The sequence below is a fragment of the Phyllostomus hastatus genome, unplaced genomic scaffold (assembly GCF_019186645.2).
Source record: "Phyllostomus hastatus isolate PE091 unplaced genomic scaffold, TTU_PhHast_1.1 phas_scaffold_216, whole genome shotgun sequence".
NCBI classification, from domain to species: domain Eukaryota; kingdom Metazoa; phylum Chordata; class Mammalia; order Chiroptera; family Phyllostomidae; genus Phyllostomus; species Phyllostomus hastatus.
This window is the reverse complement of record NW_025334018.1, coordinates 23,785,179-23,801,036: the sequence shown is the minus strand read 5'-3', so window position 1 is coordinate 23,801,036 and position 15,858 is coordinate 23,785,179. Positions and strand designations below refer to the sequence as shown.

The window sequence follows — 15,858 nt, the reverse complement described above, 5'->3', positions numbered from 1 at the left end:
TCCAGGGCGGGCATGAGCTCACCATAGGGGTCCCTCCACACTGCAAGGGAGGGCCTCCTTGTGGAGGTGCACTCCAGCCACACGCCCTAATCTTCATGGCCCTTCATTTCAGTGAGGGGCTTGGACCCCAGGCCTGTGACAGACAAACATGTCTAAAATGTGTATTCCTAATGCACGTGACAGTCAAGGACCCTTAGAGATCTCTGAGCAGCAGCAGGGGCTACTCCGTGGGGTTCCACCGTCTCCCCTGCTCACGGCCCCACTGAGCTCCCTGTGCTTCTCAGGACTCCATGCCCACGGCTCAGCAGGACACACCCCCTCACTGGGCCCTCGGGCAGGGGAGGCCACCTGCCAGGGTAGAGGGATCCTACACAAACATCTGCTGGTCTGAGGGGGGGTCATCAACGCTGCAAATAGCTCACGAGCAACAGCCCCACCAGCAGTGACTCCACCCCTGGGACCCTGTCCCCATGTCATTCCCCTCACCTGACTTGTTCCCCCACATCTGTCCCTGTGAGAATGACCCCAGATGTTCCCAGCCTGGAGGGTCTCAGCCCTTCTGACAGCAGCAAGAGGGGCCGCCTGGGTCCCGTCACTGCAGGGAACTCAGCTCTGCCAGCAGCCAGAGTCAGCAACGCAGACTCGTCCCTGGGTCACCCCCAAAACAACAACAAACAAACAAAGAAGAAATAGCAGCCTGCAGACACCTTAAATACAGTCTGGCGAGAGCCGTGCTGGATTCTGACCCAGAGAATTGTGAGATAACAGATTTGTGTTGTATTAGGTCCTGAAATTTATACTATTACAGGAAAATAGAAATTTAATCCAATAAGCATTGGAAAAAATGTGCCAGGGAACTAAACTGTGAAGTTGGTGAGTTATCCATGGGGTTAGATCTAGGAAGAGCTCCATGAAGCATGAACATTATTCACAAATTTAACACATGTGACATGACACCCACACACAGAGGGAGGGGACACCTGGTGAACAGTCACAGGGACAATGATGAGGAAGAGCAGCCTTTCCCCAGGACCCACAGGTGACAGGGAACCTCAGGGAACCTCAGTGGGTGGTCAGCGGTGGGCGTCCCTGTCCTGGACGTGGGTCCCACCGTGTGATGAACCTTCCACTGACGTCCGTCTGCCCCCTCCCCCGCACCATCCTGCTCACAGAGGACCTCCAGGTGGGAGGTGGGGGGTGGGTCTGCTCTGTGCCCACAGGTCACAGGCTGGTTCAGAGAGTGGCTGCTGGTCCCTTCTCAGCCTGTGTGATGGGGTCACTGTGAGTTCATTCCCTCTGGACCTCGGCGTCCTGCAGAGCCAGTCAGTGAAGGGTGGGACCACGGCTGTGACAGTCGACCTTGAAGGATCCAAGTGGGGTGTGGCCTTCACAGTCACCTGCAGTGACCTTTACCCTTGGTGCCCTGGGAGGGACCCTCAGGGCTGCCCATGACCCTGCCCAACAGGACAATCAGCTGCAAAGGGACAGACCAGAGGGAGGGGGAGGGGCAGGGGATGAACATCTCCCAGCAGCACTAAAATCTGTGTGAATTATGGATGTGAGTTAACCTGTCCCTGCCTCAGTTTCCACACTTTCATAATGAGGCTGCCTCACAGGGTTTTTTAAAATGAGTTAGATTCACCTGAAGCAGGTAGCACAGCACCCAGTACATGTGAAGTCACCTATAAATGTCAGCTCTGGTTGTTCGAAGCCCCCTGACTCACCTTTGGAAAGTTAACTCACTGTCTGCACCCTGGTCTCCTTGTCTCTCATGTGGAAAAACTGAGTGAATGTCAGTGAAGTCCGTCACTCAGTGTGTTTAGTGTTTTCTTGCTGAGATGTTTTGCTGTCCAGGGGGCCCTCAGCTCCAGGCTGGGCAGCGAGAAGCAGAGACGTTTCTTCAGCCTGAGGGTCCCCATTCCCTCCAGCTGAGCCCGGGGACACTGGGGTCTCCAGGGAAGGGTCAGGCCCTGGGTCAGGCACAAGGGATCTCCTCACTGCTTTCTGTGCTGGGCAAATGGTCAAGGGAGTGGGATCACATGTCAAAATCCAGAAAACTGGCCTCAGAGGCCCAGAGAAGCGGGTGTGCGGGAAGGTGAAGATGTGAGACCCGTCGAGGGCATTGTAGAACGAGACCTCCCCCAGCTCACAGTCCAGGAAAACCCCCACCCTCTCAGGGGGGCTCACGTTGGTCAGTGGGGTCTGTGGGTCCGTGAGAGCCCGGTAGTTTCTCCCAACATTCAGCCCCACTGTCCAGAATCCCATTCTCTGGGGCCATTTTAAAGTTCCCTTTTCTCATCACATTCTCCCTGCACACCCCAACACGCCATTCTTTTCTGTCCCCCACCTCCACCTCCCAGAAGTGTCTCCCTGACGTGAAGCTCTCACAGCCCAGCACACAGTACTCCCTGTCAAATCTCTCGGGGTTTTCTGGCAGGTTCTGCCCATGTGTCTGCCCGCTGCAGGCTCCTCTTGTCCTCAGAAACACGGAGGGCGGGGTGCGCCGTGTCTGGATCCAGAAACACATCCGCTGCAGGGGGGTCAGAGGGCGTGGGGTCAGCCATGGTTCCTGGACCTCAGAGCCTCAGCCTTCAAGGCCTGGGTCTGGGCAGGAGGCCAAGCCCACAGTCTGGGGTCCCCAGCCCACCCTGGATGGGACCCTCAGCCGTGCCAGGGACACTGCAGGGGTCTTGTGTTTGGTGAGGAAGGGGAGGGTGAGGAGGGTTGGGATCGACTATTTTCCTATTTCTGCCCCAGAATGTCCATGCCCACCTGTGCTGTACAGTCACATGGATTAAACGTCAGCCCTGGCTCTGCCCCCTGAGCTGGGGGACGTCCTTTCCTGCACAGTCTCTCTTTCCACAGACACCAACTACGGAATATCTCAAGTTCAATTTCCTGTCTGTGAAGTGGGGGTAAAACACTGATCTCTGGGGTAGAATAAGACAAATGGGTGGTATACTGAGCCCCAGGCTGGCACAGAGGAAGTGCCTGGTGTGACAACAGACACCGTGTCCCTCCTGTGCTCGGGGCCAGGCTGGGGCCCCATGTGCTCTGGGGTCCACTCCCCACCTGTCCCACCCCCTCTGGCCCAGGACTCAGTCCTCCATGGACAGCACCCCTGGGCCCCTGGGCTCTGGTTACTGTGGGGTTTGGCCAAGGGGAGGCGCAGGCTGAACACAGGGAGGAGGGAGGAGGGGGGCACATCACTGACCCCCACGACCCCCAGGGAGATGGTCCACCACAGCTCCTCTCCCAGGAGCCCCCCCTGAGCCCCAGCTGCCTCACTGTCCTCAGCCAGCACACCAAGGCCTCCAGATGACAGTCATCCGTGTCCCTTAAACACGGCCATGAGCACTTTCGTCACTAATAGCCAGAGTGACAGGGGCACCGAGGTCAACTCCACACTGGGGATCGTGTGGGTTATAAAGGGTCACCTGTCACAGGACCACCGGGAGGTGTGGCTGGTGCTGCCGCATTCTTTGTCCCTGTTCCTGTCAGTCATCAGTGCCCGAGTCACAGTGTGAGAAAGTGCTGTAAGGGGTGTGTTGTCAGGGAATAATCTGTGCAGGTTGTGGGGTCCTCTGTCCTCTCTGACCCTGCACCCCTGGGAGTGAATCACCCTACAACACAGTCTGTTACAGTCTGAGGAGTTGTCTGCATCGTTTTTAGGTCTTATGACACCTTCTCCTCACCGTGGTCATTACCGTCAGACAAACACCCCCTTCAAACAGGCCGTCTGTTTCCTGTGGGTGCTCTGACAACACACAGTCACCACCTCACTCGGTCCCTTTGTCCCAGCCCTCACAGAGCAGCAGTGACTGTGGGAACACAGCAGAACTCGGGGACACACGGGGCAGGAGGGGAGGAGCCTGGTCAGGTCCCCCCTCCCTCTCCCTGCAGCCCCTCCCTCCAGCCCCGCCCCTCCTGCCTCTTCCTCCCACAGAGACCTGTGGGCCCCAGGGACACCTCCTGTCCCTGGTCCCTGGGCTCTGGGCAGCAGGTGAGCACACCTTTGAGACCACGACCTCAGGTCACCATCCATAACTGTCCCCAGTCAAAGAGTTGGAGAGGAAAGAGGGAGCAGGGGCCCTCGGGGGTTGTCCTGGGGACACAGAGGGACCCACTCACCAGGCTGGAAGACGGCCATCTTCAACTCTGGAAGGAAGGAGACACAGACAAGGAAAGGTCATTCTTTCTGTCCCCCCCCACTGTCCTCACTGAGCCTCTTCTCTCTCCTCTCCTCAGTCCCCTCCAACGTCCACTCCCCTCGTCTGCAGCTCTGCGGGCCAGGCTGCACCCTCTCCCAGTGCTGGGCTTCCCTCCATCACGCTGGGGCCGCGGGGACACGACCAGGCTGTGCCGGGTGTGGGCGTGGGTGTCAGCAGGGTGAGGGGACACTGGGTCTGGAAGGTCCTCTCTGAGTGACCAGACAGGAGGGGGTGGTGCAGACACAGAGAATGAGCCTCTGAGCTGGACGGGGACGGCCCCCTCCCCCAGCAGGAAAGGCTGCACCTGCTTCCCCCCACAGGAGCCGGGAAACCAGAGAGCCTCAGGCTCACTCACCTGCATAGGCCTGAGGCTGCTCCTCACCTGCAATGGAGACAGACAGTCACCTGAACTGTCCTTTCTGAGTTGGTTCCTTTCTCTCCCTTGTGCCCCCTGTCACCTTCCTGTGTGCCTCCCACCCCCCCACCTCCCCCTCTGCCTGTTCCCTCCCCGGCTCCCCCTCCTCTTTCCATCAGCTGCAGCTCAGGACCCCCAGGCGCCCTGCAGGGGCTGTCCCAGGGTCACCGCACAGCTGTCCTGTCCGTGTCTGTGCAGCAGTCACCTCTCATCCCTGCTTTAGCTTCTGAAGTTTCAGTTACCTTCTGTCAACCAGGGTTGGGGAGAGTGAATAAAAATTGCAGAAACAAACAATTCATAAGTTTTAAATTGCACATCAGTCTGAGCAGCGTGATGAGGTCCCCCTGCTGTCTGCTCCAGACCTGCCCCCTCAGGAATCCCTCCCTGAGTCCAGCACATCCACCCTGCGGCTCCCTCCCCCTTAGTCACTGAGGAGCGTCTCTGTGACAGATGGATGGTCCCAGTATCACAGCGCTGGTGTTCAGTCACCCCTATTTTACCAGTAATGACCCCAACGTGCAAGAACAGTGATGCTGCAACGCTGGTGTTGCAACGAGAAGCCTTCCTTTACGTGAAAAGGAAAAGCCTCGTGTATTCAGGGTTTGGTACCATCTGTGGTCAGACAGTCCCTGAGGGACCTGGACTGTGACCCTGTCATATAAATGATGACCGGGTTCTCCAGGACCTGGGTGTGTCTGCGCACACGCTGCCCTGTGTACACACGCGTGTACCTGTGTGCTGGGATTCATTCTCCTCAATCTGCATTATTTCCTGCCCACTCCAGAAACAACGGGGCACCCTAATGGGAAAATTTCAGATACTATGTTTTCAGCAGTAACGGTAAGTCTGTGACAACTGCCACGGCCACTCCTGTGTTTAAGACACTTTTCTCTCCTTCTGCCTTTCTTTTCAGTGCGCTACAGAGTTTGTGAGCAAACCAGGGAGGGAAGGACTCCCACACGGAGTCACCTCCCCCTCCCCCGCCCACTCTCCTTTCTGGGGTTCCCTGGGGTGTCCCGCGAGCGCCCCCTGGTGGAGAGAGACCACAGCCCCTTCCCCCCTGAGACACACCACTGCCTGGTCCCCCCATCAGCATCCTTTCCTTCCCCTGGGAGGTTAGTGGGGAGGGAAGGGGCTGAACTATCTGAGCAGAGAGGCTGAGATGCAGGTCCGGGTCACTCACGTGGTAGGTACGGGATCTTTGTCCACCCTGCAGGGAACAACGTGAGGGGTCAGTGACATGTGTAATGCAGGAACCCCACAATGCATGGGCCGGGGATCGCCACTTACTGAGTTCATCCTGCAGCTTCTCTGGAAATAAGCAGAAAAAGAAAGTCCTTTAAAGGGGATGGAATAGAGGACCTGCGAGGTGGGTGCCCGGGGTGGGGCTGGGGAGGTGGCGACCACCTGCAGCGGGGCCTCACCTTTGGCGCCTCGTTCCCGCCGCCCCTCCGCCTGAGCTGCTTCTTTCTCCACCTGAGCTGCTTCTTTCTCTGCTTGCTCTGTCTCCTTCTCCCGAGACAGGGCCTGGATCTTCTTCTGCTGTCGCCACAGGACAGTAGCCCGTCCCCCGCCAGGAGCCCCAGCAGAGCCGGCAGGGTCACGCCCAGGGCCACCACCCAGGGCTGCGCGTTCCGGAAGAAGGGGCCTGCGAAGGGTGAGCCTCAGCTGATGCCACCCTGGGTCTCAGAGTATCTGGGGACTGAAAACAATCGTTCTCTCCCCAAAGTGCCCAGAACTTTCACTGGCACGTAACACCGTTGTCTTGCAGTAACTGCCTCTCACATGGGAATATTTTGAATATAAAAGAATGTATACAAAGTCATTGGAATCTCTCCACGGCTCCTCCCTCTGCCACTTATTATCTCCTTCTGAGTCATTTTAATCTGGGGATTAAGAATGTGAACTTTGGGACTGGAGACCTGGGCTCCAATTCTGGGTCTTCCACCTGACTAGCTCTGTGACCTTGAACTAATGACTTAAGCACCTGTTCCTGGTGTCCTGTTCAGTAAGACGATTAAATTAATGCTTATACAGTACCTGACCCATAGTGAGTGCCATGCAAGTGTTGGTTAAATTGTAAAAACATAGATATATTTTTATTTTATCTTGTTTACGGTGAAGGCAGCACTCTACACCAGCGGGTCCACAGGTTGTTCTCTGCTCCCCTGGGTCTGGGCGACCTTCCCGCCTCAGCACAGGGGGGCAGGTCTGTGTCTGCTCTCACAGGGCAGCGCCCCCTGCACACACGGCCCATCGGGGGCACTTGCACCGTCTCTGACTCTTTGTTAAAATGGTTAATGATACAGAAAATAACCTTTTACATGAGTCATTTCACACAAATGTGAGCTGACCTGTGAGCTACAGTCCCAGAAGTGGGTCTTGCATAACTGAATGAGCACTCTGGATAAGGTGGCTCTGGTGTCCCCAGTGGCAGTTGTGCTTATTGACATAAAACTACACCAAACAATAGCCACAAACCTCTAAGAGTCACCACCGCCTCCCCACAATTCCACCACCAGAATGTGTCACCATCACCTCGTTTTTCCTGTGTTTCCAGTCTCACAGGTGGGAATCACCTCCCTAGTCAGGGAGATTGGACACCTTTTCCTGAGTCATTTCCTGTTCTGTGAACTGATAATTCCTATACTTTGTTCATTGTTCTACTTGGTTGTTTTATATTTTAAGGAGATCAGCCCTTTTTCTAAGATTTGCATGGTACATATTTTTCCCCTTTTCTCATGTCTTTCCTGATCTTGACCATTTGCCTCCAGTTCCCATCCCCTGGCACCGTGTGTGGCCGCAGGAAGTGCTCAGAAGGTGTCTGTGACACAAACAGCTTCATGGGGAAGGAGCAGCAGGTCCCTGCTCTGTCCCTTCTGTTCCCTGCACAGACCCAGGTCAGCAGCAGACAACCACACCTTCCCCCAGGGGCCACCCAGGAGCCCAGGGCAGTGGGCAGGGCACTCACCTGGGATGGAAACCCTGGCTGACCTCTCCTGGCCCAGCAGGGGGTTTCTGATGACACAGGAGACCCCCCTCCCCAGAGCCGCCTTCCCAGGATCACAGAGGCTGAGGCTGCATAAAGGCCCTGGGGGGTCTGCAGCCTCTGTGGCCACCTCAGCAGACAAGCTGTGTCCCCTGGCGTCTCTCCACTGGATCTGGGGCTGCGGGTACCAGCCGGCAGACGTGCACTCCACACGGATCCCTCCAGCCTCGTAGCCCTTCATTTCAACGTGGGGGTCAGAGCCCAGCGCTGGGGAGGAACAGTGAGTCTGAATCCTGGGGAGCCCTCTGCACTGGTTGGGGTCTCCACAGCAGGGAGGGGCACACACATCCTGGATGAGCCCAGCAGGGATTCACAGGAGCTGTCCCCAGAGTGTGCTGTGCAGGAGAGACTGACCCACAGTGTGACCCCTGCCTGACCATGGCTGGGCCCTCGTGCTGGATCCAGGGGGATCTTGGCCGGAGCAGAGGTTGTTTCCCCTGAATGTCCTTAGAGACTGCTGGACCCTCCCCTCCGCCATGGCCCAGACATGCTGGTTCCTGGAGCAGCCCCTCACCCCACCCTGGGCAAGGATGTAAATTCCCTGTTAGTTGAAGCAGGTCCCACCCCAGTGCCCCATCCATCCTGCCCGTGCTGTGTGAGCCTCTGCCCTGCCGTGTGGGGGAAGGATCTGCACCTCCTCTTCCTGCCGCCTCAGCTGTGCTCTGTGTGCTTGTCCCCGTGGGAAACTCTGATGTAATTAACGCTGCAGGTGTCAGCCTGCTTTGGGGCCCCTCCTCCATGGGCAGTTTCTATCACGTATCTCTGGAGAGGGGAACACTTCACAGAGGAGCGCTGACCCAGGCAGGAACTGTGGGGTTTTTCCTACTGACACTGAATCCCTCAACACAAGGGGAGCAGGGGGAAGCCCCTTACAGACCTGAGAGGACAGAGTCCTGTGGGGAGGACTCTCTTCAAAGGACCTGTGGTCTACAGGGAGGGACAGTGTCTGGTCAGGAGGCCCCTGCAGGGACAAAGCCAGGACCCCCCACAGTCCATCCCCTGCCGGGCTCCCCAGGGACCCACCAGGCAGAAGCCCAGGGCGGGGCTGTGTCCTGAGAAGGTGAAGTGCAGCCCTGACACCCGGACACGAGCACTTTCATGGGGCAGCACCTCAGACAAGGTCACTCTGTCCCTGGGACGGGTCAGGACAAAGTCAAGACCACTCAGCAGTCGGTCTGAGCACAGAGGAAGCAGGAACAGTGTGCAGACCTCAGCAGTGACCACCCTCCCCTGTCCTGGCTGGGAGTGACCCATGACACCCCTGCACCTTCCTGACAGCATCCAGCCCAGAGCAGAGCCCTGCTTCCACATCCCCCCCCAAGTCCCCTGACAGCCCAGAGGTCACACCCAGTCCTCCCTGACACCCCCTCTCTGAGACACCCCGGTTTCCTCCCCTGTGCTCCAGGGATGGACACACCCTGTTCAACTGCATGTGTGTCCCGGGGCCTTTGGTTGGAGGGTGTGGGCACCACAGGTGCTGTCCCTGCAGCTCAGCCCCCTGGACCCACAGCAGCGGGCACCTGGGGGCCCACGGCCACTGTCTGGGACACGCTGAACCCAAACACCTGTGTGCCCCCCACTGCGGGGCGGGGGGTGTCCTCCTCCTTCCCGTCCCCGACCTCCACTTCCCTGCTGAGACCTGGTGGGCGGCGTGAGGGACTCTTTACTGGATGCAGGAGGAGCCCTTCCTGGGGGACGACCTGGGTCTGTCTCGGGCCTCAGAGGAGCAGAGTTGGAGGCGGGGCGGCGGGGCCCTGGGAGACCCTTGGTGTTGAGGAGCCCAGAATGCTCCCTGATGGGCATGGACCCTCTGCCCCTTGACTCCCAGGGAAACAAGCTCAGATCAAACCTAAGTCTCACCTGCAACTTTCAGCTCCACCTGAGCATTTTCAGAGAAATCTCCATCTTGGAAATAACACAGGTAGGTTCCACTGTCAGAGGCTCTGATGTCCCGAATCCAGAGAGCAGCCTTCCCCACAGTGATGTCCTCTCTTAACATCGAAGTTCTCCCTCGATACTCTGCTGCCGGCGTGTCCTCCTGCCCGTGTGCGTACGTGTGCACTACCTGCCTGGGGCTGGGTCGCTCCCAGATCAGCTCCATGGTCTCAGCGCTCATCTCCGGGGGACAGGTGACAGGGCAGCTCAGCGTCTTCACCCACCATGGCCAGGATGGGCTCGGGGGGTCCAACCACAGCAAACTGAGCTGGTCATCAGAAGGGGGGCTCCGTCAGAGGGAGCTGGGGCCAGAGGACCAGGGGGTGCCCCCAGCAGGGAGGGCGAGGGGAGAGACACCTAGACAGGAACTCAGTCCTCACACAGGTGGGTCTGGACGGGCCTTGCAGGGGGTGGGGGGGGAGTCCAGGGTTCTGACTGGGCCCCCAAGGGTAAAGGTTCAGGTGCACGAAACGCAGAGCAGGTCCTACCTGAGCAGGGGCTGAGCAGCTGGACCACGGCGAGGCAGACAGGGAGGGCAGGCAGACGGGGGACCAGGCGCCTCACCATCGTTCCCTGCTGGGCAGAGAGAGAGACACCAGGAGGGGCTGGGTGGCAGTGAGGACCTGGGAGAAGGCGGAGAATTCCAGATGGGAGACGCGCAGGGCCGACCCAGGTGCAACCGGGATCCCTGCTGACCAGAGAGCCTCCTCTGCAAATGTTCTCTGGGGAGTCTCCTAACCTTGAATTCCAACACGGAAATCACCCAGGAAACATGGAACAGTAATGGACGTACCTTAACCCTCGTCCTCAGGGAGAACGGAGCTCTCCTTTGCGAACGTGCTCAGAATCCCTCCACTCACCCGCACTTCCCTGCCACAGCCAGGTGCGCACCCCCAGCATCACCCTCTGAGGAAGGCAGGCCCCACTGCTCTGAGTCCCCATCGCACTGCTGCCCCCTGCAGGCCGTGCCCTGCACAGCAGCCAGGACGTCCTGACCCCTCCCTCCCTCCTGCTCAGCCCCTCCCAGGGGCTCCCATTCCATCCCAGAGCAGAAGCGGAGTCCTTTGCACCCTGTACTTTTACAATTATCAGAATGTTTTAAATGTTAAAAGTTTTCACAGTGTGGGATGTATTTCCACTTATTTCTGGAGATATTTATTGTTTTTTATTCCTGATCACAGCCAAGTATAAAATGACCAAAATATTATTAATAGTAATAATAATAATAGAATAAAATATTTATTATTTAGGATGGAAATCATAGACTTTGATTTATATGAGTGTAAATATTATCTCAATGTATTTTGAATATATACACACACACGACATGGCTTTAAAGAATGTTTTTCCGTTTGAAAGATTTAATCTCAAAGAAAAAAAATCAGGCATTATCACAAAGGTTTATATTTAAGTGTGTTTCATGATGGTAAAATCTGCAATAGCAAAGTGTAGATACAATTTAAATACCCAAACTGCAACCAATTTTGTTACAAATACATAGAAAACCTCTTTATTAAAAACATGATTCCTAAACCAACAACCCACATAATCTCAGTGGTGAAAAGCTGAAGGCTGTTCCTGTGGATCAGGAAGAAGAAACAGATGCCCACGATGACCACTTCCATTCAGTACAGGGTTGGGAGTCCTAGCCACACTGATCAGACAGGACAGAGAAATAAATATCATACAAATCAGAGAGGAAAAAGTAAAATTCTCACCATTTGCAGATGACATGATACAAACTAGAGAAAAGCCTGAGAACTCCACCAAAAAAAAACGAAACAACTATTAGAACTAGTATGAATGGAGTCACACTGCAGGATATAAAAGCAGAAACCCTACTGCATTTCTACACAGCAATACTGAATATTCAGAATGAGACATTTTCTTTAAAATCCCATTTTCAATATCATCCAAAAGGACAAAATATCTAGGATTCAATGTAAGTGAAGAGGTGACAGACCTGTACACTGACGACTGTAGGACAATGAGGACAGAAACTGAGGAAGATACAAATCAGTGGGAACATACAGTGTGCTGCTGTTTGGAAGAATTAATATTGTTCCAATGTCCACACTGCCTAAAGCAATACACAGATGCAGTGCAATCCCTACTAAAATACCAATGACCTACTTCTCAGAAGTACAACAACTAACCCTAAAATGTATGTGGAAACCACTAAAAACTCTGAACAGCCAGAGAAACCCTGAGACAGAACGAAAGTTGGTGGTGTCACGCTCCCCTGACAGGACAGGGACGTCACACGTCTGCACTGAAGAGACAGCAGGACCTGGCAGGACAGCAGTCACCAAAGTCAATGGGACAGACCAGAGAGCCAGCAACGAGTCCTCGCCTCTGTGGGCAATCGGTCTGAGGTGAAGAGACCCTCTCCAACATGCTGTTGACAGGCCTGGACAAATACGTGCAAAAGGGTGTGACTGCATCCCTTTCCTAAACCAAGTACAAGAAAACACACAAAATAAAATTAGAGATTTAAATGTAAACTCTGAAACCATAAAACTAGATGGAAATATAGGCTGTGAATTCTCTAACATAACTGTTTGCAATGTCTTTTTTGATATGTCCCTTTGTCCAAGGGCAAAAAGTGAAAAAATAAATGAATGAGACCATCTCAAAGTAACAAGTGTTTGCCCAGCACAGGAAACCATCACAAAATGAAAACATTATGCAGTAAATGAAGAAGATATTTGCCAATAGTACTATTTAAAAAAAAGTGATTTAGCCCTTGAGTAGTGTGGCTCAGTGTGTTGAGTGCCAGCCTGAGAACCCAAAGGTTGCCAGTCAGATTCCCAGGGAGGGCACAGGCCTGGGGTGCTGGCCAGGTCCCTGGTAGGAACACCTGAGAGGCAACTGACCGATGTTTCTCTTGTGCTTCAATGTCTCTCCCCTTCTCTTTCCCCCTCCCTTTCCCCTCTCTAAAAATAAATAAATAAATGGAATCTTAAACTAAATAAATAAAAAAAATAAAAAGCAGATAGTAAGAGGGCTCACTTTTTAAACCATATTCAATATTCAGAATTTAGAAAGTACTGATACAACTAAACACCAAAAAAACAGACAATCTGATTTAGAAAATGAGTCGTGGACCTGAACGGACATTTCTCCAGAGAGGAGGTACAGACGGCCGACAGACACACGGACTGGAACCCCCTCTGTGGTCAGACAGTGTGTAGTTCTGCATTCCTCAACTATTGTGTGTGTGGAGGCTTCAGATTTGTCTATATTACAAATATTTCTTTAACAATCTTCTTTACACATACGTCTTTTTTATATCCTCACACAGGGACATTTTTCTTCATTACTTCTAGAGGGAGCGGAAGGGTGGAGGAGAGAGTAGGACAATGAACAGACAAAGAGAGTGGGCAGGAGAGAGACACACAGACATGAGAGAGAAACATCAGTTGGCTGCCCCTCCTAGGCTGCGTAATCCAGGGATGGAATCCAACACCCAGGTTTCTGCCCTGACCAGGAACCGAACCCCCAGCCTTTGGTGTGTGGGATGATGCTCCAACCAACTAAGCCACACTGGCCAGGGTTTTACAATTAATCTTTAAGACACACACCTGGTAACCCACCCCACTGTTCTTTCCACATTATTTCTGTAAATGATGACCTGCTCACTTATATGTGACTCAGATAAACAGCCAGTTTGCTGAAGAATTCCAGACACTAACTTCAGAAGGAGCTCAGTCCACCCTCAGACATTCAGCTCTGGGAGGTTTGCTGACCTCGACCAGGAACCTGAACAGACTGTGTTGTTTGCACATTGTCCCCTCCATGCAGAACTCTCAACACCCTCCTTTCCGTGTCCCTTTGCTGTGTTTTTGTTTTCCTTTCCTCTCTCTCCTTACAAAATCCCTGCCTGTGTGTGATTGTTCAGATGGTCTCTGAGCTGAGACCCCATCATCTGGAGCTGCGAGCCCATAAATGGACCTGCTTTCTTCCCACCAGTCCCTGTCTCTCAGTTACTGGCTTTCGAGCAGCAGGCAGTCAAACCTGGCTCAGGCCAGGGGAGAGGTGTCAGCCTCTCTTCTAGAATCTCCTAGAACAAGTCCACAGAGACGAGCAGGAGAGACTGTGAGGGGCCTTGCTCCTCTCTGACCACAGGAAGTTCCCAGGGACGGGCAGGTGTCCAGCTCCCTGGTTCCCGTTGTCTCCCTCCCACAGGTGTCCCAGTGCAGACCTTACCTGCCCTGCTCCACGCTCCCCTGTGCCCTCACCTGCAGGCTCACAGCCCCACACTCCTTCTCTGGGTGAGGGACACCCTGCAGGCTCCCCCAGCTCCTCAGCCTTCCTCCCAAGGGGCCCTGGGGCCTGGCTCTCACCAGCTCCCCGTAATTAACCTTGACACTCCCAGATGGAAATCACAGAGCAAAGGTACTCGAGGGTTTTTTATTATAGGTGAGTCTCTGATATGGAAATAAGGGTGGGTTAAAGAAAGGGTGCTCAGCAAGGGAAATAGGGCAAAGTCTCTCTTTGAAAACACTTGTTCTCTGATTGGCTCAGAGCCTTGTGTCTCATCAGTTGCTGGGCAGAAACCAGTGGGCAAGGTTGGCATGAACATGTTGGAGCAGTACAGACCAGCTCCAGCCCTGACTCCTACCCTCTGCGTGTCTCTCTGTGTGGTCACCTGCGTGAATCATTCGTGGGTGCGTGAGTGCGTGATCGGTATTTCAGTATATTCTCCTGCTTTATGTCTTTTATATTATAATAGATATTACAGCAGAATGCAGACAAATTAACCGCTGTTAATGTGTGCAGGAAGTGAGCCTGAATTTAACGGTCACTGTGGCCCTTTGCGGACATCTTTTGCACCAGAGCCCAGGGGAGTGTGAGCGCACAGAGAGCAGAGGCAGTCCACCTTCCCTGGCTCCTCCGAAATCCTGTCTCTGATGGACTCAGAGATAATTCAATTACCAGGTTTTCAGGGACAGGATGCCAGGGAGCCACAGGAAAAGGAAATTTAGGAAATATTTTTGGGGAGGGAGGCCAGCGGGCTGTGGCTGAGAAGATCATTTTCCCTCTGAGCCTTCTCTGTGCTGCATTTGGGTTTTCACCCGGATTGACCCCTCCTCTGTCAGCAGGAGTCTGTGTTTTCTGTTCACAGTGAACATTTTATTACACGTGCTCACTTCATTATAATCTACCCCTGTTCTTATTTTTTTTTTGATGCTTTTTAAAGTTGCCAACCTCAGGGCCCTGTCCCCTGGGCACTCCCACACACCTGTCAGGGAGGACACCTTCTGAAATGCGCTAATACAAGTGCCCTCCCTCCGGGGAGCGTGCCTGAGCCTTCCCTTCTCCTCTCAGTCCCCCAGGGCAGGCATCTCCTAAACTCTCAGAGATCCCAGGAGACACGCAGCCAGGGGGGCAATAAGCAGGGGCAGCTTTTCTCAGGCCAACTCCCTGAACCTGAGTCCCAGGCCCCCTTTCCCGTGACTTCCCACTGAGTCAGGGCAGCCCCACCTAGGGTCCCTCCTGTTGCTTCTACTGTCCTATGCCTTTCCTTGTTCCCTTGCCCTTGGCTTTAATAAATGTAACAGCCAAAAGGAAAAAATAAAATATAAGTGTAGGAGTCACTTTCAGTCGTATGTTCAAAATGACCAGTGGATTGTTTATGTGTGGGTGTCTTTGGCTCCTAAACGCCTAGTCATCCCTGATTTCAATGACGGTCGGGCCCCAGGTCCCTGGCCACTCTTCCTATGGTCAAGGCCACCTCCGATAGCTGCTCCCCAGCAGCCTGACTCAGGACAAGCACTAACTGAGACCACTCCCGTCCACGCCCTGGCGTGTGAGGGCACTTCTCCCTCCTCTGCTGACGCTGCACCAGGAGACTGGCCTTTCTTGAGGACCCGGAGGATGTGGGCCGTGTGAATCACTTGAATGGCAGTGTGAACTTTGAGGGGGAAAAAAAGACTTTGACTAAAAGGGTTCTTGGTAGCTAACTCAGCTTGAATTTTTTAAAAACAGCCTAGCAGCCATTGGTGCACAGTGGCCTCTCCCGCAAAAACAGAGAAGCCTGTGCTGAACCACCGGCCTGCACCCTGCCTGCCCTCTGAGCCAGCCCTTATAAGGAAGTTCCAGCAATCCTATCTCAACCAATGGCACTGAAGCTTTCCTCAGGCAATGGGGGCTATGCAGCTCTGGCCAATCAGGGCGCCTCTTTTCTGACCCGTCAGGTCAGCGTGTTTTTGACCATTCAAAATTTTAGAACACGAAGTCCTTAT

At 54.2% G+C, this 15,858-nt stretch overlaps 1 pseudogene; it reads right to left on the bottom strand.

Moving 5' to 3' along the window:
- Nucleotides 1-769: 769 nt before the first annotated feature.
- LOC123804534 lies at nt 770-13,979 on the bottom strand (annotated as a pseudogene).
- Nucleotides 13,980-15,858: the final 1,879 nt, after the last annotated feature.